The sequence below is a fragment of the Notolepis coatsorum genome (assembly GCF_963971535.1).
Source record: "Notolepis coatsorum genome assembly, chromosome: 20".
Taxonomy (NCBI): domain Eukaryota; kingdom Metazoa; phylum Chordata; class Actinopteri; order Aulopiformes; family Paralepididae; genus Notolepis; species Notolepis coatsorum.
In genome coordinates, this window is record NC_140184.1 from 44,309,205 (window position 1) to 44,335,577 (window position 26,373).

The window sequence follows — 26,373 nt, forward strand, 5'->3', positions numbered from 1 at the left end:
GAGAGACCAACCTCCCACAAATAGACCTTCCCAATGGACTTCATCAGTGTATATGTCTCAGTGAGTGTTTGGTTTTCTGAAGTGTATAGTCCTATGTTATCATGTCTACTTTTATTCAAACTAACCACCAAGGGGGCTCCCAATCCTGTACACTATAACCTGGGCCAGCCGGCAGAATGAAGGAGGCTGGATACATACTGTACCAAGTCCTTTAGTTAAAACAGTCCAGCTGGTTAGTTATATTCATTAAGCTAACTAAAGGTATGTGTCAGTATACAGAGAGAGAAAATCATGTATGTGCACACACACACACACACACACACACACACACACACACACACACACACACACACACACACACACACACACACACACACACACACACACACACACACACACACGTGCACACACGTGCACACACAAACTTTGCATACAATACTAGCAACAATCCAGAGTAACAAAACAGATAAACTCACAAATACATCCGCCTACATAGATATTTTATTATCATTCACCCATTCACCCATTCATCCATTCACACACAGACACACACACACACACACACACACACACACACACACACACACACACACACACACACACACACACACACACACACACACACACACACACACACACACACACACACACACACACACACCCACACACACACCCACACACACACAGGCCTGGCCCACTCTGCATGTTAACAAGCGGTACAATACAGAGTGATTGGTGTAGCACATCAGTATCTCTACGTCAGCACTAGTCAGCCAGACCAGATGGTTACAACCACAACCACACCTGGATTCGGCTTCAGCCAAACACTTAAGGGGGAGTTCACCAAAAAGTTATGCTGATTTTGCATATAATCGTATACACATCGAAAAACTGTTTTGTACATATCCATTTAATTATTGAGAGTAAATTACTTTGAATATGGCCACCAGTGATACCAATCCTTGTGTTGTGTTAATTACAGCACCATGCAAAAAATAGCAATACCTTATAGGGACTGCTACTGTACATCATCAATCACTGGTGGCCATAATCAAACTAATTTACTCTCAATAACTAAATGGATATGTACAAAACTATTTGGAGTTTTTAGATGTGTATGAGATTATGTCAAAATCAGCATCACTTTTTGGTGAAGTCCCCCTTTAAGTGTTTGGCTGAAGCCGAATCCAGGTGTGGTTGTGATTGTAACCATCTGGCTGACTAGTGTCGAAGGAAGAGACACCGATGTGTTACACCATCAGTATGTGTACAACTAAATTCATGTGTGCAAAATTGTTTTTGGATGTCTGCAAAATAAATCAGCATTATTTATTTTGGTGATGTGCCCTGTTAAGTTTAACACAGACTTCTGATTACAGTTTGACTCTCTCTCTCTCTCTGTCTCTTTCTCTCTCCACCCTCTTCTCCCTCCTGTCTTTAATCAACATGTAAACAAGCGCAAGGTCATTTTCTTCCTTAAACGGAAGAGGAGATAAGATGAGCGTGGCATAGTTAATCCTTTGAACACGCTGATGGAGAGCTTTGTCTTGGTGAGGAGGAGTGTGGGTGTTAATTATGCAACGCCACAACTCCTATCTCTCTCTCTCTCTCTCTCTCTCTCTCTCTCTCTCTCTCTCTCTCTATCTCTCTCTCTCTCTCTCTCTCTCTCTCTCTATCTCTCTCTCTCTCTCTCTCTCTCTCTCTCTCTCTCTCTCTCTCTCTCTCTCTCTCTCTTTTACCATGATGACTCATCAATTCACCCCCCCCGCCCCCATCCGTCCGTCCCCTCTCTCCTTCCCCGTGCTGCAAAACTTGTATAGACCAAGACTTGTCTAGTCATCTAGTCCTGGGTCCTAGCAGGAACATCACATGTAATAACATATAACAAGGTCAGTATGTAAGATAGTGGAGGTTGGAGTGATATGGACATGGTCACTGCAGTCTGGATGTCTTTGGCACAATACAACATTGCTAACCAACAGTAGGCACTAGGGGTGTAACGGTACACAAAAATCACGGTTCGGTACGTACCTCGGTTTTGAAGTCACAGTTCGATACGGGTTTTCGGTACATTGGGGGAAAGTTTGGCTTTCTGTGTTCCACTCAGGGGTGATGTACTGTGCACAGGGGGCGAAATTAAAGCCTGCCGCCCGCCAGGGGCGCTCAGTTTTTACCTTTGGCGCTTGCCACTGAGAGCCCTGCCCGCCGTGTGGCGTGTGGACGTGTAGTTCATAACGATACTCTTATTTTGAAAATCTGTGCGGGTCTCATTTCCGGCCCAAGCGCAGCTAGAGTCATAATATCGATGGCTCCGGCAGTTAGCAGCATTCGGTTCGTATGATATTCTTATTTTGAAAAAAAACGTGGCAACGAGTCATATCCGCCCAGCCGGGCCAGCCCTGCAGCGGGATACTATTGGCTTCTGCTCGTATCAACACAGAGCGGCCCGCAGCTCTAGTGCCACTGCTAACGTGAAGCTCTCAGAATGATAGCAGCTCGCCCGCAGCATCTAGTGCTAACGTTAAGCTCTCAGAATGGTAGCAGCTCGCCCGCAGCTCTAGTGCTAACGTTAAGCTCTCAGAATGGTAGCAGTCTGCTCTAGTCTAGATCGGACCTCCATGAGCTGCATAATACCTCCGTTCCCTCGTTAGCTAGCTCGCGTTAGCTAGCTCAAGTTAGATCGATCTGTCCCAGTAAACTAAATTGTCTTAACGTTATCTACCGGGCTAGCAGTAGCTACAGATAGCTCCTGATATCAATGTCTTATAACATTGATTGAATGCGTATTCTAGCTGAGGGCATGTTGAATGTGATTTGACAAAATAACCGTAACGTTAAAAATAGGGTCCAGCTGCATCGCCGGAGAATCCTTGCATGCTGAATGTAGGGTCTAGCTGAATATAGGGTCTAGCTGCAGGGCCGGAGAATCCTTGCTGGAGCTGGAGGCTACTCAAGTATACACACAGACAGTGGAGCTGTTTGCAGATAGCAAGCATTTTGACTTATTGCGTGGTGGCGATGTCTCGCAGATAATACAACTACAAGTATGATTATATAATATATATTTTATTTAAAAAAAAATTATATAAAATATATATATTTTTTAATCAAAAAGATTGTTGGCAGGTAAGAAATATGCTTGGCGGGTAGACTCTTCCCATCTACCCGCCACTGGCCGGTGAGTCAAAAAGTAAATTTTTTCGCTCCCTGACTGTGCAGTAACTAATTGTACTTGTAGGGCTGTCAACGAATATTCTATATTGAAATTAATAATAGACTTGTTAAAAAATGTATTTAAAAAATTATATTAGATTGTGAAAAAAACAGCCCCCGGTGAGCGGTCGTTAGTGGTTAACATACCCTTGTATTCATTCGGTACACAGCCCTACTGAACCTAAGGTCCAGTACTGAAACGATTCGGTACGGATACTTGTACCTTTACACCTCTAGTAGGCACACAACAGTAGGTGTGTATGTGACGAATCATACTGGTCTGCGTTGTGTTTGATGTTAAATGAGAATGTCCCGAGGGGGAGTCGAACAGGGGGCTCCCGCGTCCGCGGGCGACGACACAGGCCGCTGCACTAAGAAGTGAATTCACTCCTAACTATCGTACCTATGCGTCTGTTAACCCTGTTATGGGGAAGTGAGTTTAATTTACCAGCCCGCACTGCCACACGTCAACACACCTGTTTCCGTGACTGTGGACATACCCACGGCTTCCCCGTTACATGTAGCTATGTGTACGTGCAACGTTTGAACCAGTCCTCAGCATACTATGAAAAGTTGCATACCAATTTCTAGCTTTTCTGTGACTTTGCAGTTAAGTTATGGTTATGTGTTAGAGTGGGTAAGTTTAGACAGCATGGTGGTGTTGTAGGATGTAGAACCCAAACGCAGACAGGCAGAGGATAGACAGGAGGCAGGTGTTGCTTCTCAAACAAAATAATGTTTATTAGAAGAGGAGCAATAAGGCATGAGGAATAAAGAAAAGGAGAGACTACTCTCTTCTCTATCAAACTGGGAACATAACACGAGGCAGCACTGTCTCCAAACCACGTAAATACAAAAATCCTATACTTGAGCTAAACGACAAAACAGGGAAAGTAAAGAGAAGACACACTGTCTCCAAAAACGAGGCGCAAACAAAAGACTTCGGACGACGGTGCTACATAAGCACATAACAGTTTATACAAACAAGAATGCAAGCGAGGTAATACTAATAACGGCAACAAGCTTATCCTCCAAGACGGTAGCGATAAGTGCTTCTTCTGGCAAGTGTACTCACAGCAATGCACACGGTTGTGTTCAGCGAACGGCTGACAATCTGAATAACACTACAAGGAGGCCGGGAAAAAACAGCAACGACAGCAAAATCACAGGAACATCCAATGAACATGTATCATGACAGGAACAGCAAAACCAGAGTAATGATCTGACAAGGAAGGTAGGGCAGGGCAGACAGGCAGGGCAGACAAGACATATATACACAGACTGATTGACACATGAGGGTTGATTGGAAACGAGACACAACTGGGATGGAACAGAACAACAAGACTAGAGTAAGACTAAATAACAACACAAGACAAGACTAAACACACTGGGGACATAACACTAAAGACAAGAAACAAGAACCTAAACCAGACAAGGGAAAACAAAGGGCAACAGGTACACTTGGAGAGATAACAAGATGGGGAGAACATTCAGAAACATGGACAATTTAACCAGACATACAAGTATATTGAGACCAAGGGGTAATGATGGGAATTGTCCAGCAGGTGGAGGAAGAGGACCATGAATGAGTGGGGGATGTGAGGGAAACTGTCCAAGGGAAGGAGAGGGGAGGTGAGGTGCAAGGGATAAATCCAGGAATGCAAGGGGGGACGAAGGCAGGACCGGGTGGAACGTAACAGTTATGGTTATGGTTATGGTTAGAATTAGGATTAGGGTTAGGGTTAGGGTTAGGGTTAGGGTTATGGTTACAGTTAGTTGCGCATTCACCAATGTATTGGAAAGCCAACAGAAAGTCGGCACTCATGAGAATATTCTGGTCTGTGTGTTTCTCTAAGTATTATTATGTATGTGTCCAAATGTGTGTGTGTATCTGTGTGTGTGTGTGTGTGTGTGTGTGTGTGTGTGTGTGTGTGTGTGTGTGTGTGTGTGTGTGTGTGTGTGTGTGTGTGTGTGTGTGTGTGTGCGTGCATGTGGGCATGTGGGCATGTGTGGTTGTGTTTGTGCATGACTGCATACATACATTATGTGTATGTGTGAGATTGTATTGTATGTGTGTACTGAATGTAAGGTTTATGTGAGAACAGGCAGAGAGAGGGTTGACATTCATCTGAGTGTAATTAACTGCCATGTTTGATAAGTCTGACTTCTCTCTTACGCAGAGCTCTGCTCAACTACACAATGACATCTATTATTTATTTTGTATCTTTGAAAAATATGTGCAGATTGCCTTGATGTATTCTCTGATTGCTAAAGAGTGATGTGAATTTAAAAGATGGACGTGTGGATTGTCTGCTAGTGAGCTAAAGCTTGCAGTGGTACTCTGGATGGTAGGATAGGGGAGAAGAGGAGAGGAGAGGAGAGGAGAGGAGAGGAGAGGAGAGGAGAGGAGAGGAGAGGAGAGGAGAGGAGAGGAGAGGAGAGGAGAGGAGAGGAGAGGAGAGGAGAGATGTGATAGCGGTATAAGGACCATATGAATGCAATGGTATGGATGTAGTATTCACCACAGAGAATCAGTCAGAATTCAGGGAGACAGGATGATGTAACTTGATAACCGGACTTTACACTTCCTTCATTGCACGTCTACACGATAAAGCACAACATGGCAGTACATATCCACTCTGATGTTGGCGTGTGTGTGGTTTTACAGTCACTAACGCAAACAACGGATGGAGATAGAACTAAAACTGCTTTATATGAACTGGTGAGACAATATAATTACTTGTATATAACAAATGTCCCTCTTCTCAGCTGGCATACTTTTATACCCGTCTCCTTCAACTGACGACGTAATGCACGTCGTGCCTTATCAGTCTTTGCGCATGACACCTGTCTCGTCCCTTTTGTACAAGAGGAGAGGAGAGAAGAGGAGAAAAGAGGAGAGGGGAGGAGAGAAGAGCAGAGTGGATGAGAGGAAAGGAGCGGAGAAGAACAAACAGAAATCAAAGGAAAGGAAAGGAAAGGAAGGGAAGGGAAGGGAAAGGAAAGGAAAGGAAAGGAAAGGAAAGGAAAGGAAAGGAAAGGAAAGGAAAGGAAAGGAAAGGAAAGGAAAGGAAAGGAAAGGAAAGGAAAGGAAAGGAAAGGAAAGGAAAGGAAAGGAAAGGAAAGGAAAGGAAAGGAAAGGAAAGGAAAGGAAAGGAAAGGAAAGGAAACTAACTAAGACTGGATGCTCACTATAGCCTGCATCTCATTGTGATATTGAATGGTATTGGAAAGCGACTATAAAAGGACGGCAAGTTTGATGTTTAATTGGTTAAAGAAAGCAGACAAAAAGACAGCAACTATCAGTGTAGGGAATAGAAAGATTGTTGTCAGGTCTCTACTCCATGTTAGTCAGGCAGCGATGTTAACAATGCTGTCCGCACATTCACCAGTTCAGCCTCATTACAGCCAGAGAGGCGGAGAAATTAGTGCTAGGGAGCATGCACCATCAGAGTCGAGCTCCACCTGTCAGAGAGAGAGAGAGAGAGAGAGAGAGAGAGAGAGAGAGAGAGAGAGAGAGAGAGAGAGAGAGAGAGAGGATGTGGGGGAAGGGTGAGAAGGTATACCTACGGGATCTCAGCACTGTGTATCAGAGAGAAAATACAGAAAACACACTCACCCAAGAAGGCCCCACTCTCATCTCCACTTGCTTCCTTTATGCAACAACAGTTGTGTCTATTTCTATGTCTGTACTTCACCAGGTAAATTGAGATACTGTGCTCTATCTCCGGGTAAACTTAGATATTGGGATAACAAACTGTAAACCCGCCCCCTAATCCTAACCCCAACCACACATTGGGCGCCATGGGTTATACCCATCAATATACCCAGTCTGCCACTACTGTAAGCCTATGGAGATGTTTACCTTCTTTGCAGGGCTATAACTTTTAAAATTGTATTGCTATATTGACATTACTATGGCCTGTTAAAGTTAGATGTTATGTATGATTGCAAGAAACTGTCTAACTGTGTCTAACTGGTTCCACAAGAGGGCGCTATAGGCGGAGCTGCTAATGCTGCCGCCAGGTATAGAGGTATAAAAGGAGATGTCGCCCTCTGTCTCTTCCACCGTCGCTCTCACATAAGAGAAGGACTCTCATGTACTGCTGTGTACCGATGTGAAATAAACCACGCCGATTAATGGCTAAAGAGAGAAACCATGCCTCATGAACATATTATTGTCGCCCCATAGCTGACTCTGTCAACAGGTTATGGGCCCAGATCACGCAGGGGCGAAATAATAAAGGGTAGCAAGTTTAGCTGAAGTATAAGCTAGGTTAGCACCGGGAGCACCGTGTGGCTAGACGCTAGGCCAACAAGAGCTAAAGCTACGCCTACCATCAACAAGAGGATGGCGACAAAAGGAAAGAGCAAATGGCCCGTGTTCAACGGAAGAGCCGAGGACTATGAGTTCTGGGAAGAGCGCATGTTATGCTGCATGCACGGTGCGGGACTGAAGACGACGATCTTGACGGCCCCCACGGGACCACTAACGGCGGAAGCGCAAGCCCTGGACAACAAACATAATGCAGATGCATACTGTGAAATTTCGAGGCCTCAGAAGATACCCACCCAGCCGCCGCGGAGGCGGGAGAGAGGGTGCTGAAGGCCCGAGCGACACGAGAGAGAAGACCAGGCCCACGACGGAGCTGGCGTGTTGGCGATGTGGAGAAAAAGGCCATTGGAAAGATAACTGCACAAAGACTGTCTGGTGTAGCTTCTGCAAATCCATGGGGCACACAGACAAAGTGTGCAGGAAGAAATGCGACCAGAGCGTGCGGTACGCGCATGGACAAGATGGCGGCAGTGGACAAGATGGCGACGACAGTGGACGTGAGACGAATCGAGACGACGCCCGGAGAGTAGCGGGGCAAGAGGACTTCATCTTCGGGGCGCAGACAGCGTACGTCACCCGGCCAACGCAGCTGCAGCAGGCCCAAAGGAAGGGACTGATCGTGGACACAGGTGCGTCGTCCCACGTCATCAACGATAGGAGTCGATTCAAGAACTTTAACAACACCTTCGACCCGGAGAGACACAGCATGGAGCTGGCAGACGGGAAGCGCACCTACGGGTTGGCGCAAGAGAGAGGAGACACACAGGTATGCCTCATAGACAGTGAGGGGCGCCGGTGTACAGTGACATTAAAGAACGCTCTCTACGTACCCTCGTTCCCACAAGAACTATTCTCTGTAATATCTGCTACTGCGAACGGTGCCAAAGTGTTCTTCAATGAAGGTAAAAATGTTCTTGTAGAGCCTGACGGTACGCGATTTAACATAAAGGTGTACAAGAGAATGTATTATCTACAAACAGAGTGTAATGACAACGACAAGTGTAATAATAATGATATGTGTAATGTGACTGTCAGTCACGATATTCAGACATGGCATGAGATTATGGGTCATTGTAATTACGAGGATTTACTGAAACTGCAAGCAGTGACAGAAGGCATGCACATTGAAGGTGCACACAAGGTTAACACAGATCTAGCCGGTCCAGTAAGCAACGAGTCCATAGGAGGCTTTAGATATGTACAGTCTTTTACAGATGTGTGTACAGGGGCAGTGTTTGTTTACTTTCTCAAAGCAAAGAGTGACACACTCCAGGCCACGGAGAAATTCCTGGCAGACGTAGCCCCTTATGGTAACATAAGATGCTTGAGGTCCGACAACGGAACCGAGTTCACAAATAGAGAGTTCCAATCACTGTTGAGGAGGAACAAGATAAGACACAAGACGTCATGTCCATACTCCCCACACCAGAACGGAGTGGCAGAGAGGGAAGGACGTACTCTTTTCGAAATGGCTAGGTGTAAGCTAATAGCTGGTAACCTACCTAAGAGCCTATGGCATTATGCGGTGCAAGAAGCCGCTTACACCAGAAACAGGTGCTTTAATAAGCACACAGGCACCACCCCGTATACAGCACTGACAGGAAAGAAGTGTAATCTAGCTAGAATGCACCAATTTGGATCAGTGTGTTATGCTTACCAGCAGGACTGAGGAAAGCTCGAGTCCAGATGTGAAAAAGGACTCTTTGTAGGGCACGACAAAGGAAGCCCCGGTTTCCTAGTCTATTATCCCAATAAAGGGAAAGTGCAGAAAAACAGGCTAGTCAAATTTGTCACAAAGACAACATGTGAGAACGAGACACAGACAGAGGAGCCAGAGCTGGACTCCAGAGTAAGGTGTGAAGAAACAGAGACACCCCAGCCTAGTGTACTTAGCACGGTCGTGCAGACAGACAGTGAGCAACCCCCAGAGGACGATGACGAGGAGCACCCGAGGGTGACGTCACATGCCCCAAGCAATGGGAGGTATCCCTCACGGGAACACAAACCCCCAAAGTATCTGACAGACTATGCCCGGAGAGAAAGTGACGAGGATGACAGTACACTTACCAGCATTGATTACTGCTACAGAGTAGTAAGTGGAGTACCTCAGACCTTTAAAGAGGCCATAGTATCCCCTGAATCAAGTAAATGGGAGAGAGCAATGGATGAGGAGATAATAATAATAAATAATAATGGATTGGATTTATATAGCGCTCTTCTCTGACTCAGAGCGCTTCACAGAGTCTATTATTCGTTCATACACAGTCATACCGGTGGTGGTAAGCTACAATTGCAGCCAGAGCTGCCCTGAGGCATGAGATGAGGTCCCTAGAGGACAACCACACCTTTACTCTAACCAAGTTACCAGAGGGCAGACAGACAGTGGGAGGGAAATGGGTGTACTCAATCAAGGAGGGTATTGAAGGCCACGACAAGTACAAAGCCAGGTTCGTAGCTAAATGTTTAAATACTGAAGGAGGGTACTCCATGTTTAAATACAGAAGGAGGGTGGCTACATGCTTAAATGCAGAAGGAGGATACTCCATGTTTAAATACAGAAGGAGTAGATTCCAGGGCCCTCATTCATCAACGTGGCGTAGAAAATGTTCTATTTCCACACGTAAGCACAGAATGTAGAATCAGTGCACGCACAGAAAAAACGGGATTCACCACACTTGCGTACGCAGGTTCTACGCACACCTGTCATGATGAATATGACTTTGATCCTACGTTTGAGCTCGTGCACTGTTTTAAGTATTTGCATACCAGAACCGCCCCGATTAACCATATACGGTAATGGAATACCCCCATGAAATGTGGAAAAATGGACTAAGCCGAGGGAAGCGTGTTATGAGACAGGCTGACAGACGTGTACACTTACGGTGATGTCGGATATGATATCTATTAACCATTGCTGCCTGGGCAGCGCAAACACTAATAAAGACCGTGCTGGAATATGACTGCCTTTTCCCGTGTTGTTTGATTAATACCCAGGGATTAAAGTTCTCCTCAATTTTATTCCAAATCGCGATGGATCTTCCGTCAATTTTCTACCTGCTACATATGATTTCTAGAGGCATACTACAATCTATTTTGATGTCAGTATTGGGTAGCCTATATAAACAATAATACGAGAGCATATACAAGAACAATGAATCTCACTGCATGTATGATGTAGCCTGCCTTTCAATACATGAACTTGAATTCCATCATGTTTGTGTGCGGGACTCACAAGGCTGTTGTCACAATGGGTGGTACCGGTACAGTAATAACAGTCTACACAATATCACGATGGACCATGCCATAGCCTATGTTCTATTATGACATGATCTGTGAGACAAATGTTCTAGAATGTTTGATTAAGATATCATACTCTGACAGCATGCCTATGATCAACAAAAACGCGAACTTGAATCCCATCATCATATTTACATAGTCTGTCCACTATCTGGTGTCATTGCAATGCGTTTTTTATTCTTTCTTATACAGTAAAAAGGGGGAAGAACACTATATCGTGGGTGTTCATATGACTTGTATTCTGCTTACAGCTTCGAAATTCCACTTGTTTCGTTTAACGTAAAGCCTTTTAAATATAATCAAAACGTTCCCGTGTTTCTGCGGTCTGTGCGCAAAATAATAATGAGTTGAGCTACGCGGAGCGCAGTCAGTCAGTACACCCCGTATATTCCGATAACGCTATATAAACCATGCTGCATTCATTCTGAGAGAAAGATCTATTATTCCAAATGCTATTTATAGGGTTTTGACCATAATTACACTACTGTTGCTATTTTACAATGAACTATAATGAATTACGGTTCATACAGAACATGCCAGTGTTGAAACTAATGCACAGAAGCTCATTTTCTTGTTGTAATAATATATTCTACCACTGGGCGTCAGCTAAGTGTGCTCCGAGCTGTGCGTACACATAAGCACAAAGTCAAGTTCAAGTTGAAATTGATGAATCCCACTCTTTGCTTAGAAATGGTCGTACGCACAGGTTAAGCACATATCTGTGCGTAAGACACGTTGATGAATGAGGGCCCAGGTTTAAATACCAGAGTGGATTCCATGTTTAAATACAGAACTGGACTCCATGTTTAAATACAGAAGTGGATTCCAGGTTTAAATACAGAAGTGGATGATTTAATGTGGAAAAGATCCTGAAACGTTTTGACATGCAAGAATGTAGAACAAGGGAAACACCATGTGATCAAAAACTAGACTACCAAGAGGATGCTCAGAAATTGACAGATGTAAACATTTACAGAGAAGCTGTAGGTAGCCTCATTTATTTGACAACATGTACTCGCCCTGACCTATGTTTTGTAGTGAGTAAATTGTCACAGCATTTTGCTGACCCCACAGAGGAGCACTGGATTACAGCAAAACATGTTTTTCGTTATCTCAAAGGTACAGCAGATAAACAGCTTTGTTTCAGAAAGAGAAGCGAGGGCTTAGGGCTTAACAGTGATGCAGATTGGGCAGCAGACACCACAGACAGAAGAAGTCCCACAGGGTATTGTGTGAGTTTGAACACAGACAACTCACTGGTTTCGTGGAAAACAAAGAAGCAGCCCACAGTGGCACTATCAACTTGTGAAGCCGAATACATGGCTCTAGCTATGACAATACAGGAATGTATTTATCTAGAACAACTGCTCGAAGGAATGGATACCTATGTATATAAGAAGACTGTTGTTTATAAAGACAACCAGGGAACCACTGCGATTGCTAGAAACCCTGTGTGCCGACAGAGGTGTAAACATGTGGATATAAAATATCATTTCATCAGATCTGTTATCAGAGAAGAAAGAATGACACTGATTTATTGTCCAACAGACGACATGGTAGCAAACGCTATGACGAAGCCTGTTTCCAAACTGAAATTGAGAAGATTTGCAGAGGTCATGTTTGGTGTGTAAATATTGACTGTTATGTAGTATTGACTGCCATATCCTTTTTGATGCTCTGAACTGTATTATTTTCTTTGTAAATTGTTTTTGAAGAAGTTGTACAGTGTACTAGACAACCATAAGTGGGAGTGTTAAAGTTAGATGTTATATATGATTGCAAGTAACTGTCTAACTGTGTCTAACTGGTTCCACAAGAGGGCGCTATAGGCGGAGCTGCTAATGCTGCCGCCAGGTATAGAGGTATAAAAGGAGATGTCGACTCCCCCTCTGTCTCTTCCACCATCGCTCTCACATAAGAGAAGGACTCTCATGTACTGCTGTGTACCAATGTGAAATAAACGCTGTTTAATGGCTAAAGAGAGAAACCATGCCTCATGAACATATTATTGTCGCCCCATAGCTGACTCTGTCAACATGGCCCATTCAACATCGATTATCTATCGTTCAGGATGTGGGAATGTTATATATATATATATTTTTTTTTTGTTGTGTTAATACCGTCTAGAATATAAGTATGTTTTTAAGCTTTTCTGCTGTAATTCCGAAAACGAGAGTTATAGGCCCTGACGCATATGATAGATTATCGATTGGCGTTTCTTTCCTATACACGCTATATAAAAAAATTCAAATGTATATGATCGGTATGCATTATGCTTCATCATGCGTGAAGGAAAGGGGGGGGGGTCGTTTATAATTCCTTGATCGTCAGTACCGGCTTTATTTAGTATGGGTTGATATATTGATCAGATGGTTTGCAGTGAAATGAATAAACAACCGGGCTGAAAATAACGTTACTGTACTCTTACCGTTCGCCGATGAGACTGGAGGAAAAATATCCCAATTATTTGACGTCGATCTCCTAGATCCATTTCCGGTTTGTATGGCGCAATAAACGCCGAAATCATATCAATTATTAAGTTTAGAAAGCGATCCAAATGCACTATAGTGTTTGTCTGGATCCACGTAACAAGATGTTACTGCCGGAGGGATTTCCTCGACGCACCAATCACCACTTCCGGTTTTGGCGAGAGTGTAACTCGCCCGACTATCCACCAGGCGGCGGTATTGAGGCGTTGCAATCTCATACAGGGTCCCTCTGCAGTCCGGAGGTTGGCTGGATGAATTATGAATGCCATGGCGAAAAAAATTAATATTGATCCCAAAAACGGCGTAAGTCGTTCTTGGCGTTCAACGCATGGCGGGCAAAAACTTCATAACTCGTTCTTGGCGACCAATGTGTTAATGCATGACCATAACAATAACCCTAACCATAAAATGTTCTTAACCACAAGGTCACAGAGAAGCTCAAAATTGGTCAGCATGCTATGAACTGGTTCATGAATATACGTCACATAAACACATACTGCTGTTACCCATTTCCCTGTAGCATAGCCTACAGTTGGTTAGCAATGTTGTATTGTTCCAAAGACCTCCAGATTTACTATGTTCCCCCAGTCCACCCTCCATCTCCTTATATATTGTAATGCATTACTTTATTTGACAACTACATTAAACCATTAAACTGAGATATTGTGTTGTTTCACCAGGTAAACTGGGATACTGTGTTGTTTCAAATCTGAATTTAGTTCTTATGGGATGGCCATGCAGAGTGCTGGCGACTGAGAGGACAAATGGGTTTGGTTTTCTGCCCTCTGTACATTTAGAACTATCCGGTCCTGCGGCCCTTTATAAAAGCTCTCTCTCTCCTGTCATCTGCCTACTGCCTCGGGCCTGCCATCTTTATGGGGCTGGTTAAGGGCAGTCTCACTGTGAGGCTATATTCGCTCTCTCCAGTGCTGCTAGTAAAAGACACAAAACAAGGAGGAGGGCCCCCTTTCGCCAGGATTAACATTTTGCAATCCGCAAGCTACATTATGATAATGATTCCGCAAGGTTGAAAATCCCATCAGATGGAACCAAATTAATTTCTGCACAATATTCAGGGCCACCGGCCGCGTAATGAGAGACAATGCCGAGCGCATCCCTCGATTGTGATTCCATTCACTCCCTAATCGGCAGGACGGCCATACGTGGCACAGCGGCATAGTAAATGCTTTCATCCCACAGGGATAAGAAAACAATGGCCCCATTTTAATTTCTTCTCTAACGCGGGCAGCAAAGAGAAAATGATATAGATGTAATTGATGTGTGTGTTGGGGGGGGCGAGCTTAGCAGGGCTCATGTCCGGTGCCTGGGCCTCTTTTTCTCATAACAGCGACTGCTCGTGGGCACTGGAGGTTGACAAATCTGACACGCAGGACAAATTGACCAGCACCAGAACACAATTTGTCCCATAAAAGAACAGTAGGGGCCCCTGTGTGACCTGAGTAATTAGTTTAAGCTGCAGCGTGCCTGGCCAGGGGTGGACCCACTAGAGAGGGGCTAAGATGAGGTGCCATGACACAGCGCCACACATCCTGGTGACTCACTAAGTAATAGATAATTTAACACCAGTGGTGTAGCCTTACTTGTGCACAGTGCTGAATGGCTCCAATCTCTGAAGAAAATACAAAAAACCACAGTCTCTGCAGGATGTCAATGCCGGCGATTGCGACACCTGTCTGCCAGCGGAGGTACTAGCTCATTTATAACAATAGACAATTCAAGGGTCAATAAAGACCCGTTCACTGTTTGGTAAACAATGACAATGCACGCATCTTTGTGGAGAGACACCAGGATCTGTCCATGTCAGCGCTTTCATCTCCCTAAAACAGGCATGTGCGGTTTGGGTTTTGGAAGCTTAGTTTTACCTACAAGATTACTTTGAGAGCCTATATGATGTAATTGCAAAAAAAGAAAAAGAATGACAAAATATTTTTTGTTACTAGCATTTTTGTGTAACTTTGTCACAGAAAGTTAGCTCTGTTCACCTTTTACTATATTCATCTGTGAATTTGTTTTTCAATGTATGTGATGTATAGATTGGGGGGAGATGAGAGCATCTAAAGGGGGCCGGGTCAGAGAGATCGAAATGTGCATGGCTTGCCTTAGCAGAGGGTGGTGGAAGAGGTGGTTCAGAGCGAGCAGGGTATTAGTGTGAGCACCACACTGAGCAGGGCAGAATGTTTTGAATTCCCCAGTAGATCAACAAAGATAACGGCGGGGCAGGAGACACAGGAGCAGGGCGATGGAGGTTTTTACAGTAATGAAACGTTTTGATGTGTGTAAAGGTTAAAGCTGTTGTCATGGCAGCAGCACATGACAACCAGAAGGGGGTGGGCCGTCGTTGCTAGGACGAAGATCCTATAAAGGTGACAGTGGTTCCGGGTAAGGGCAGACTAAAATCTGACTGAGACTAAGAGGGAAGAAACCAGAAGAGACTCTCTCCTCTCATCACGGAGGGGGGGGGGGGAAATGACACATCATCATTAGCTTCGGCTAACACGAGGATGGTTCAGGCTAACGACCAGGCCTGACCACCATTGGACTCAATAACAGCAGCGACGATAGCAATGAAAATACAATCTGATAACATCTGGGCTGAGGCTTCTGTTTATATCAATAAACAACGCTCTTTCAAGAAAGGTATGCTGTCAAAGTGTCGAATTCTTACGAAGGTGGAGAATTATTATGGTGGCGGATCGCACTAACGGGGAGAGATAAGGATTGTACAGCCAGTATATGAGACGTCAGGATCATTAAAAGTACACAAAGCAGAGGAGAGAGGATAACACAAGAAGACGTGATACTGGCCGATTGATCAGAATCTAACAGTTGGTGCCGATGACAGCCGAATTTGCAAGAGATAAGAACAACGGAAAAATACTTTTTCAATAATGGGACGACAGTGAACGACAGTCATCGTGTGTGGGAGAATCATGATCGAGCAAGGCCGGCCAGCCCTGGGAGAGAGCGCCGAGTCTAGCGGTCAGGAGGCGAACCAGCGCTGTAGGAGAAACAGCGCTCAGGAGAAAGATGTGAGTTCACTGTGCACACACGGTTGTTTTGATCTTTTAAGCCAAATAAAAACGAACAGGGACAGCTCCAGGGCGACGAGACTGCCCCGTGTAGGGTAGAGCAACGTACAGCTCCAGGGCGACGAGACTGCCCCGTGTAGGGTAGAGCAACGGACAGCTCCAGGGCGACGAGACTGCCCTGTGTAGGGTAGAGCAACGGACAGCTCCAGGGCGATGAAACTGCCCCGTTTAGGAGAGAGCGACGGACTGCTCTGTTGTATGTTAGATAAGAGTACGAGTACGTGTACGTGTGTGTTGGGAACCAGAGAGACAACACAGTGTTAGGGGCGGGGAACCGACCTGCTCTGTGGTATGTTAGAGCGATGCTCTGTCGTATGTTATTATAATAATAATATAGATATACAGGTTAATTAAATAGAGTTTAATTATACAATCGGTTAAATAAGAATTGCACAGAGAGATTAGGTGCAGTCTAATTAAATAGGTTAATTATGAAATAAGAGGGAGTTTGAATTCCAGTGGGGCCTTCTCACACCTAATAAATAGCCAAGAGTTTTCAGAAGACAGTTACCAGACAGAACTGGCGTGAGCTGGGGGCCAACCGTGGGACGAAGAGATAGTGCGACGAAAGTGGGGATCTGTTAGCTGCTGGTGTCACCACAGAAGACGACAAACAGGGAACCGCCCTGTAGGACAGATAATAGGTGTTGAGAAGGTGGTAGACTAGGGGCTGTAGGACACTCACACCGTCCAACAGTCTGAAAGGGCGTGGCCATGGCAGGGGCTTGCAGAGGAAAAATATATAGAGAACTGGAGATAACTCCATGGAACGAGCTGCAGCCCCAAAGCCATGGTAGACGAATAGAAAACACAGGGTCGAGTGTACAGAAAACTGCTGGCGTGGTGTTTCTGCTTTCAGAGTCTGGAGAGGACCGACGGCGGTGGAGACGACCCCCAACCAAGATAACCGACGGCGGTGGAGACGGCCAACGGGGTGGAGTCCAGCGGTCGCAGGCGGTGTTACCCAGGGGAGAACGAGGCAGACATCGGAGGGGGCTTTCCTGCGGAGACGCTGTTTTGGGGCGTTTTGAAACAACAGAATATGGGCGGTGAATCATGGACAAACAGGGACTTCCTTTCAGAGTCAATCAGGAGATCGAGAGATGAGACAACAGCGAGAAGTCCTGTGTTCATTGATAATAATTGATAGGAGTATGAGATATAAATGGAGGATTCATATATATAGAAGGTAGATAAGAGGGAAAACAGTAAAACAACAGGATAGAATTGTTGGGAGCAGACAGAGGGGCCCTAATTGTTATGAGTCGTTGGATGTTGTTGGTTTTGGTGGTCTGTTTCGGTTCCCTTTGTGCAGGAAGGGGGGCGCAAACAGACATCAGCCAGCAAGATCACTGGGTTGACCGTGGGCCGTCTTCATTTCTTGTGCACGAGAGATGAGGTTGGTTTGCTTCAACCACAGTCTATTTTTGGGATAATTAATTGAAAAACCAAATAATGATTAAGAATCAAGGGGGGAATGAAGTAAACGGGTGTTTTTCTGTGTTTTTCAATGTATGTGATGTATAGATTGGGGGAGATGAGAGCATCTAAAGGGGGCCGGGTCAGAGAGATCGAAATGTGCATGGCTTGCCTTAGCAGAGGGTGGTGGAAGAGGTGGTTCAGAGCGAGCAGGGTATTAGTGTGAGCACCACACTGAGCAGGGCAGAATGTTTTGAATTCCCCAGTACATCAACAAAGATAACGGCGGGGCAGGAGACACAGGAGCAGGGCGATGGCGGTTTTTACAGTAATGAAACGTTTTGATGTGTGTAAAGGTTAAAGCTGTTGTCATGGCAGCGGCACATGACAACCAGAAGGGGGTGGGCCGTCGTTGCTAGGACGAAGATCCTATAAAGGTGACAGTGGTTCCGGGTAAGGGCAGACTAAAATCTGACTGAGACTAAGAGGGAAGAAACCAGAAGAGACTCTCTCCTCTCATCACGGATGGGGGGGGGGGGGGGGGGGGGGGGGGATGACACATCATCATTAGCTTCGGCTAACACGAGGATGGTTCAGGCTAACAACCAGGCCTGACCACCATTGGACTGAATAACAGCAGCGACGATACAATCTGATAACATCTGGGCTGAGGCTTCTGTTTATATCAATAAACAACGCTCTTTCAAGAAAGGTATGCTGTCAAAGTGTCGAATTCTTACGAAGGTGGAGAATTATTATGGTGGCGGATCGCACTAACGGGGAGAGATAAGGATTGTACAGCCAGTATATGAGACGTCAGGATCATTAAAAGTACACAACGCAGAGGAGAGAGGATAACACAAGAAGACGTGATACTGGCCGATTGATCAGAATCTAACATCTGACACACAAACTAAACAGAACAAACTAAAGTTTGGGTGGAAACCAGAGGGTGCTTTGGACATGAGGTTGAACCAATGAGAGACCACGTCTACTCCCTGCCAGTCCAGTGGAGTCGGTAAGAAGCCAACACTATGATAACGATAATGATAATGCTAAAGCTAAGATAATGCTAAAACCTAATGATAACACTATGATAATGATACAACTTTAATAATTATAAAGCTATGATAATGATACAACTTTAATAATTATAAAGATATGATAATGATAAAGCTTTAATAATGATAAAGCTATGATAATGATAAAGCTTTAATAATGATAAAGCTATGATAATGATAATGCTATAACAATGATAATGCTAAGCTATGATAATGATAAAACTATGATTATGATAAAGTTATGATAATAGTAAAGCCACGATAATGATAACACTACAATTCTGATAAGACTCTAACAATCAGGTGGCTGGGTAGCGTAGTGGAGAATGCACTCGCCTACCACCGCAGAGAGTCTGGGATCGAATCCAGCTGTCAGCGGTACCTCCGGCTTGGTCAGTCGTCCCTACTAACACAATTGGCAGTGTTAGCGGGTGGGAAGCCGGCGGGGTATGTGCACTGGTCGTTGTAAACTGCGGTTCCTACTGGTCGGTCAGGGCGCCTGTTCAGCAGGGAGGGGTTTGGGGGAAATAGCGTGAACCTCTGCATGCGTTAGAGTCCTCGCTGTCAGGTGAAAAGAAGCAGCTGGCTGACTCCACATGTATCGGAGGAGGCATGTGGTAGTTCTACACCCTCCCTTTTTTTAAAGACTTTAACAATGATAATGCTTAGCTATGATAATGATAATGATAAGATAATGATACAGCTTTAATAATGAAAAAGCTTTGATAATGATACAGCTATGATAATGATAAAACTGTATGACAATGCTACGATCATGATAAAGCTATGATACTAATAAAGCTATGATAATGATAAAGCTTTAATAATGATAAAGCTATGATAACAATAAAGATATGATGATAATAACAATGCTATGATAATGATAAAACTATGATTATAATAAAGCTATGCTACTTATATAGCTACGATAATGATTACGCTATAACAATTATATTGCTAAGCTATGATAACAATAAAGCTATGGTTATGACAATGATAAAGCTATGCTAATGCTATGATAACACATTAAAGATATGAAGGATGAAGAATGAAGGAGGGTATACGCAATATGTGTGTGTGTGTGTGTGTGTGTGTGTGTGTGTGTGTGTGTGTGTGTGTGTGTGTGTGTGTGTGTGTGTGTGTGTGTGTGTGTGTGTGTGTGTGTGTGTGTGTGTGTGTGTGTGTGTGTGTGTGAAGGGGTGAATGATGAAGGGGGGGTATATAGAGGCTAAACAATACAAAATCATCATGGCTGTTGGAAGTCCTCTGTCAGTGTGAATGGAAACAGTGACAGGGACACAAGGCCAGTCAGCAGCATGTGCTACTGTGATGCAAGATAAGAGTGTCACCAACACAGATGTACTGGTCCATAGCACCGCGCTCACTGACACACAACACTGATATGGCAGAATCTTCCCCAGACCAGTTTCTGTGTGACACATTCTGAAGTCAATGTTCTCTGCCTCTCACTTACAGACAGAGAGAGAGAGAGAGAGAGAGAGAGAGAGAGAGAGAGAGAGAGAGAGAGAGAGAGAGAGAGAGAGAGAGAGAGTGAAAAGAAGAAAAACTCCACACCACAACCAAATATTTTGCTCATTGGTTTAGTGCAGGGGTCAGCAACCTTTACTATCAAAAGAGCCATTTCCCCCCCTCCCACAAAATAAAATTCATCTGGAGCCGCAAAACCAATTTACCCTTAAAATGAAGATAACACAGTGTATAACGATTTATATATAGTTATCCCCAAGCATACCCCACATTTAGCATAAAACACCTGACGATTGCATACCCAAAGTCATTTGCGATGTATTATACTTTATACTTATAGCACACAGTTTGTTGCATTAATGGAATTATAAAACAACAAAAAGAAAATGGTTGACATTTTATTGCTGTTTTTACTTACAAAGGAAAACCTCAAACTCTTATGAAGAGGAGAAAAAAGACTGGCATGTGTAGACCTACTTTTAAATAAAACACAGAAGAGGAGACAAAACACTGGCGTCTGTAGACCGACTTTGAAATAAAACCATGAACTATGCAGGTATATTTGAGTCCTTCCCTTATTTGTGGAACATTTATAAAATAAAAAGTAGTCCACTTTGAAAAAAGACTACCATGTGTAGACCTACTTTAAAATAAGACACAGAAGAGGAGAAACAACACTGGCATCTGTAGACCTACTTTGAAATAAAACACAGAACTATGCAGCTCTATTTGAGTCCTTCCCTTATTTGTGGAACATTTATCAAATAAAAACCAATTTTTTTGTTGTTTGCAAATTTCTCACCACATATCAGGCATGCATCGTAAATCGTGAAAGCAAATTAATCTGTCCACGCTGAATTAAACCCTCTATTTTCCTCTGACTTTGCTTTTTTTGGATTTATTGATGGTTAGCTTACTGGGGGGTCGGACACTCAAGATTAGCCACCTGCAGACGGCAGGGAGAGGCGCAGGTGTGATGTATATTTTAGTTGATGAATTATTTTAGTTGATGAAATATTTTTGTTGACGAAATATATTTTCATTTCAGTGTCACAGTATGACCTCGATCTCCAAAATAAGAGATGTAAAAAATAATAAATTATAAAAAAGAAATTAAGCCACAGCAGAGGGGCTAAAGAGCCGCATGCGGCTCCGGAGCCGCAGGTTGCCGACCCCTGGTTTAGTGCAAGCATCAGCCTAGATTGGCAACCCCCCTGCTTCCCTCTTTCCCCTTTTCTCCTCTCCTCTCCTTTCCTCTCTTCTATACACTATATGAATATAGTGTATATAGTGCATGAGTATAGTACATGAGTATAGTGCATGAGTGTAGTGCATATAGTGCATGAGTATTCGTGCATGAGTATCAGTGCATGAGTATAGTGCATATAGTGCATGAGTATATTGCACAAGTATTGGTGCATGAGTATAGTGCATGAGTATAGTGCATGACTATTAGTGCATGAGTATAGTGCATGAGTGTAGTGCATGTGTATAGTGCAAGAGTATTAGTGCATGAGTATAGTGCATCAGTATAGTGTCAAATTAGCATCTGCACGCCAAGAGCTAATTGACCTGAGAGAAGATACAGCAGAGCCTGAAAGAAAATAACATTATTTCATCTGGTGACTCCAGGCTCCAAAATGAGCCTGTTGGGGGAGGCGTTTGGCAAAACGGAAAAAAAACATAGAGGACCCTGTTGGTGAAGGAGAATGAATCTGATGCAGGGATATATCGTTCACAGCCATGACCTCACTAGAGCTGTGAATCTTCACTGGCCTCACAATTCGATTAGATTACGATTCAGCTGTCCACGATTCGATTCGATTCTACGATGCATCTCGATGCAGCTCAATAATATATTACATCCTCAATTTTATAATCTATATTACTACACATGGCTACTTTTTCATCAATTAATACAAGCAGTCAGATAAATGTACTTTTATTTAGAAAGTTCTTAAATCAGAATGTCAAAATAAATGTCTTTACTAGTGTTGCATGATACAGATACTAGAAAGGTATCTCGATACCCAGCTGTTAAAAACGGTTCAAAAATGTATTAATTAAAATATATTTATTTTTATTATTATTTTTAATAATCGATTATGTTCTGTCACTGCATCAATGCAGAATCGTCCACGTCCGCATCGCGATGCATCTTAGAATCGAGAAATGTCCACACCCCTAGACCTCACCTGTCCAAAAGACCACACCATCCTATACCCAGGAATTATGCTGAATGGGCATGTAAACACAATGGGACTACGAGCAACACTAAGGAGAGGTGACTGGATCTCTGTTTACACCACTGCACCAACTACAACATGACCTGGTGCACTAGGACATCAAGATCTCCTCATGCTCTTTAAGGGCTAATAATCACAGGATGTAAACCAAGCTTAACTTATTCAAGCCAGACAGTGCAAAATGCCCTCTCGACAGTTGAAGTGCAGTGCATGTGTTTAAGAGATGGAGCTTAAAAAGAGAACCAGTCAATGAAAGAATTTGGATGTAGCAAATTTAAGATTCTCAGTCAGTCTGGATATGACAAGAGCTGTGGCGGGTTCCCTGCTGAGAGCGCATGCATGGCCCCCTTACACATCCCAGCCTTCTGTCTGTCTCTCTGCATCTCTCCCTCTCTCTGGCAAGCAAACCTTCAAAACCAACCTTTAAAAAAAAAAATAAGAATTGCAACCACTCTTATCGTTCCTCCCTCCCCCTCTGCCCCTAGAAAGGCAGTTATCTTCCTTTCAAAGCAGGCCTTGGTCACGCTGCCACTGGCCTTCCTGCTTTCTCGCTCCAAGATGCGTGCAGCAAAGGACCGGCCAACATGATAGCCTCTGTTCATTCTGGCCCTGTACAGTTCCCCACACTACCCTCCTCCATTTTGGCTCTACCGGTTTCCATTTTTCAAAAAGGAAATCGCAACCACCACCACCATGATGACCCATGCATGCATCCTGACCAAATAAATACTCTACGGAGTAGAAAACGAAGAAATCTCAAACCATTAGGGCGTGACAACAGCCGTCATATAAATCCTGGAAAGAGGTTCCATCTCAGATAGACAGGCACACACACACAGACACAGAATCTCTTTATTAGCCTTCTGTATGCAGGACGTGCTCTCCCTCAGATTGAAGGGCTGACCCCTCGCTGGGAGCTGTTCACAGGATGTGTTTACCCAAACCCCACAGAACATGCCATTAACCCCTTTCCTGATAGAGGACAAATATGGATGGCTCTCTATGAGGGCAATAAAAGGTAGGAATACCTATCCTATATGGGACTGTCGTGCCGATCACCTTGTTATGAAGCTGCGGGAGGCAGTAACGAAGCAGGGGGCCTATCTCTCTCTCAGGCACTTCATCACCGTAGTGTGTGTGTGTAATGCTCAATGAATTACCAGGGATATATACTGCAGTACAAACAGCTAACCCAACGCTCAGAAGAAGCACCCCAATCCAATCATCATCATCATCATCATCATCATCATCATCATCATCATCATCATCATCATCATCATCATCATCACCATCATCATCATCATCATCATCATCATCATCATCATCATCATCACCCACCTCTGCTTCTTCCACCTCTCTCCTTTCTCTGTCACACTCTCTCTCTCTATCGCTTCTTCCCTCACATACACTCTCTCTCTCCCTAGAGATTAAGACAGGTACCTGGAGGCTCTGATTAAGGCAGCGACCAGGGGAGTGTATCTAGAGACGAGACAGGGGGGGCCCTCTCCTCCTCAGGGGGGCCATGGGGCCTAATTCAATCACACCACCATGGATGGGTCTCAGAGCAGATGCAAGAGGCTTGGAGTGGATGGATGAGGCTCAGAGCGGATGGATGAGGCTCGGAGCAGATGCATGAGGCTTGGTGTGTAACACAGAGGAACAGGTTTTTATTCTACCTTTTGTCATTTGAATAATTACATTGTTTTTAATTGAAAGAGTTGCACGCCCGTGCCCATCGGCAGGGAGAGAGGAAAGAGCGATTCCTACATGAAACCAAAACACCAGATGGTAATATATGTGGAGGAGGGAAAAAAAGATTGTGTGTACTTATTGTTTGATTATATGTGATAATGAGAGTGGGGTTCCTCAGGCAATTAGTGTCTGCAGCAGCCATATTGTGAGAGGACAGGAGAAGGACGACATGGGCTGTTATTAAAAGAAACACTAATCAAATATCTCCACCCAGTGATTAGTGTTATAAGACATAGCAAGGTGAGACAGTCCACTCACACTCGCAGCTCAGCTTATTCCAGTGTGTGTGTGTGTGTGTGTGTGTGTGTGTGTGTGTGTGTGTGTGTGTGTGTGTGTGTGTGCGTGTGTGCATGCGTGTGTGCGTGTGTGTGTGCGTGTGTGTGTGTGTGTGTGTGTGTGTGTGTGTGTGTGTGTGTGTGTGTGTGTGTGTGTGTGTGTGTGTGTGTGTGTGTGTGTGTGTGTGTGTGTGTGTGTGCGTGCGTGCGTGCGTGCGTGCGTGCGTGCGTGCGTGCGTGCGTGCGTGCGTGTGTGTGTATGTTATAATTCCTGTTGGGGTAATGATAATACATGTTCCCATGCCAGGCAGTGGGCTCAGGGGCCCTGGCCTCTGACAGAGGGCATATTGGGGGCACTTACCCCTGGCAGAGTCTTCTGTTCATGGAGGGCACTCTGGGCCTTCAGTGCAGACTCTCTGGCACAGTATGTTAGAAAGGCACATCCTAAAGAGACAGAGAGACAGGGGAAAGAGAAGGTGGAGAGAGAGATACAGAGAGAGAAACAGGGAGAGGGAGAGAGAGAGAGAAGGCCATGAGGAAAGAGACAGAGAGAGAGGAGAGAGACAGAAGAGATAGGGGAGAGAGAGATACAGACAGAGAAACAAGGAGAGGGAGAGAGAGAGGGAAGGCAGAGAGGAAAGAGACAGAGAGAGAGGAGAGAGACAGAAGAGATAGATGAGAGAGATACAGACAGAGAAACAAGGAGAGGGAGAGAGAGAGGGAAGGCCGTGAGGAAAGAGACAGAGAGAGAGGAGAGAGACAGAAGAGATAGGGGAGAGAGAGGAGAGATAGCGCAGCAAGAGAGAGGAGAGACAGCGCAGCGAGAGAGAGAGAGAGAGAGAGAGAGAGAGAGAGAGAGAGAGAGAGAGAGAGAGAGAGAGAGAGAGAGAGAGAGAGAGAGAGGGGGGGGGGAGAGAGCGAGGAGAGACAGGGAGAGAGAGAGAAATAGGAGAGACAGGGGAGGGAGGAGATGTAGGGGAGAGCGAGAGAGGGAACAGAGGGAGGAGAGGTAGGGGGAGAGCGAGAGAGAGGAGATAGAAGACAAAGAGAGAGACACAGAGGAGAGACAGAGGAGAGGCAGGGAAGGCGAGGGGGGAAAGAGAGAGAGAGGGGAGACAGGGCCGAGTGAGAGAGGAGAGACAGAGGAGAAAGATAGGAGAGACAGGGGAAAGAGAGAGAGGAAGGACAAAGGAGAGAGAGAGGAGAGACAGGGGAGAGAGGAGAGACAGTCTTACTAAACCACAACACTGTACCACTGCATCCTTGGGGAAAAAACTAAAATGTGCCTTTACAGAGCATGCCTTTATCATAGCATTGTCCCACAATATGCATGTTAGCATTTGATGAATGATCACTTTTCATAATTACTGAACAGAGTGTGGAAAATAGTAAAGTGGTGTGCATTTTTTTTTTTAGCAACCAAGTAATTAAGAACCAAAACAAAACTGTAACCTTTCACATCTCAGGATACATTTATATTTTTTCTTGAAAAGAAAGTTACAAAAAATATATATAATATGGATTTAATAAGTCTGGCATTAACTAAAATGTGACCGCTTTCATTAAAGGGTGAGTGGTTGTTATGTTAGGGGCCTGGTGGAGTTTACAGTGGGTGACCCCATTCGGAAGAGTTTTTGCACCGTGCAGCATAATTTCCCATTACTACATGTCACACCTGCTGCCAAGA

At 44.5% G+C, this 26,373-nt stretch overlaps 1 pseudogene across 1 annotated transcript in view; it reads right to left on the reverse strand.

Annotated features, from left to right (window-relative positions):
- Positions 1-25,125, reverse strand: part of LOC311246864 (CUGBP Elav-like family member 6) — a 353,825-nt pseudogene extending 328,700 nt beyond the window's left edge. Inside the window, exon 1 of the transcript in view lies at positions 25,048-25,125. The product of the transcript in view is annotated as a CUGBP Elav-like family member 6 (transcript). The remainder of the gene's footprint in view (positions 1-25,047) is intronic.
- Between the last annotated feature and the right edge of the window lie 1,248 nt (positions 25,126-26,373).